A 2753-nucleotide genomic window follows, 5' to 3' on the forward strand; every position below is an offset into this window, starting at 1 on the left:
TACATAGAGAAACCATGTCTTGGAAATTAAAAAAAAAAAACAAAAACAACCAAACAAAAAAAACCCCAAATACATACACACACAACAGCAGCAACAATTCAATTCTATAGGAAGGAGTCATTCCTTAAGTCAGAAACCAGAATCCACTAGAAAAAAAAATAGTAAAAAGAGGCAGGGTTGGGAATGTACCTCACCAGAAGAGAGTTTGCTTGCCTGAAATCTTGAGCCTGAGTTAACTCCCAATGCTGTGGGGTGACAGGAGCCATCTAGGTGAGACTAAGCCTAGCAGGTGACCTTCCTAAAGGTGGTCCACCTTTTTGCATGGCCTAAGATGAGTGAGCTCTGGGAGACAAGGTCTCAAGAGACCTCACCTCAGAATTGCTTCTTGCAATTGGTATGCCTTTCTTGTCACTATTACATAGCCTAAGGATTCCTGGACATTAGCCTGCCCTATTGAGTAAATTTCTTGCAGAGCAACATACAGGCGAACTTTCATGAATTAATACAGTTTAGATGAATTGATTTATTTTACAGAATTCCTGATTTGATTCAAATAATCTTAAAAAGAAAGTTTTAAGGTATGGTTTTAGCTGTTTTCCTAGAAAGATGTAACAAAGTCAGAATGAAGAATAGAATGTGCCCACTCCTCATAATAGTAAGTAAAGGCTGAGTAAAAAAGAAATAAAATGTGCTTTCATAATTACACTAAAAAGAGAAATAGGCTTGGGACAAATTTGTATTCAAGGAAAAACATTCATGTCCAAGGATGAAGCCACAGGTGTGCACTATGATAAGACAAGGCCATGTAAAAACTGTTGCTTTGAACTTATAATTAGCTTACAGTGTGAAACACTGCTTTGAACTTGTTATTGACATCTTCTGTAACTCCGCATTTAACATTTTACCTATGAGGTAATTCGTAATTCTTTCTCTATTTTGTTTTGTTTTGTTTTGTTTGTGGTTTTTTGAGACAGGGTTTCTCTAAGTAGCCCTGGCTGTCCTGGAACTCACTCTGTAGACCAGGCTGGCCTCGAACTCAGAAATCCGCCTGTCTCTGCCCCCCAAGTGCTGGGATTAAAGGCATGTACCACCACCACCCAGCTAAAGAGAACTTTTTAAGCTTTAAAAAGGGTGAAAGCAATAAAGGGAGCTAGTGCAGCCAGTATCTGCTTCACGTGGTTCGTGTGTGGCTTGTGTGAGCGACTTCTTTCCTTTCCTTTTTCTCTCTGGTTCAAAAAGAGTTACCTAGCTCCAAGCTTCTCACACAGAGGCCCCTGGCTGACCCACCAGAAAAAGGATCTCTAGCAATAAATCCTTTTAGTTATTTCTCCTCGCTAAATAGCATGTGTTAACCTCCAGATATTAGCGCTTATTTAGCCACAAGTAAAGAGAAGGTTTAAGTTTCGCCAGCACTTTTATTTAAGCATAAAAAGTTAAGTTTTATAGCTTATTGAAGCATAGAACAGCAAGAAAGAGTTAAGTCTCCAGAGTTAAATAAAGCACAGAGATTTATAAAGTAAAAGTAAAGCATAGCGAGTTAAAGAAAAAAGAAGCCAGTGGTTTTCAGCCACAGAATAAGCAAGGGAGTGTTAGGTTTCCAGAAGCCATCAGTTTCTAGTATCCAGTCCAGTCAGAGAGAGAGTTAAAAGGCTGGAGGTTATCAGTCCTTTGGTCTTTGTCCAACTCTGTGTTCCACCTCAGCTCGTTCCCCTAAGGCTGGGCAGGCACTTGGCAGTGAGAGAAGGAAAGGTCACAGATTTGAGTAAAGTCACAGAGAGAGCATCAACTATCAAACATGGAAAGATCAGCAGCATCATAATAGGAGAAAACACACCATGAGACCCTGAGGCTGCACCCCATCCCTCACCCCCTCATCCCCCACCCCGCTTCCAAGTCAATATTAATAAAATATTTGTGTTTGGTGCTGGAGACGGAACCCAGGACCTGGAAAGCTCGGCAAGTGCTTTCCTACTGACCCCCATGTCTATCTTTTTAAAGTATTCTTTGTTGCTGCTTATTTATTTATTCATTTATTTTTATGTCTACGTTTGCCTGCATGTGTTGCACATGTGTGTACTACCTAAGGAGGCCAGAAGAGAGCATTTGATCCCCTGTAACTGCCAGGTATGTGGGAAATCAAACCCAGGTTCTCTGCAGGAGCTAGTCAGTGCTCTTAGCCACTAAGCCATCAGCCATCTCTCGGGTCCCATTGTTTTTTCTTTGCCTGTTTTTACGCTGGGTCTCAAGCAGCTCAGGCTGCCCTTGAACTCGTGAGGTAGCTGAGGATGACTTAAACTCCTTCAAATCACTCTGCTTCCATCCCCCAAGGGCTAAGGTAACAGGCTTGCACCACACCCAGCCAGGTGTGCACTGTTGCCTGGGAAAGGCCAAGAGTTAAAAGCAAAGAGGCTGGCTCACCTTTTAAGATTCTTTGTGGTACCAGAGTGTTGCAACTATCCTAGCTGTGCTTGTCCTCTCCTGTGGAAGGGTCAAAAAACCAGCTATAATTAAGAAAGAACCAACAGCTTGTGGTTAGCCACGTGTGACTGTGGTCTGTCACCTGCTGCCTGTGTGACAGTGGGTAACAGGTTAACCTCTTGTTTGTTTCTGTTTATATGAAACAGAGTCTCATGTAGCCCAGGTTGGCTTCAAATTCCTTTTGTAGCTAAAATGACCTTGAATTCCTGAGCCTCCTGTCCTCAACACCAAGCTAAACGGTTAGTCTCACAGTTAGTCTCTGAACCTCAATTGTC

Source organism: Mastomys coucha, unplaced genomic scaffold (genome assembly GCF_008632895.1).
Source record: "Mastomys coucha isolate ucsf_1 unplaced genomic scaffold, UCSF_Mcou_1 pScaffold20, whole genome shotgun sequence".
Lineage (NCBI taxonomy): Eukaryota > Metazoa > Chordata > Mammalia > Rodentia > Muridae > Mastomys > Mastomys coucha.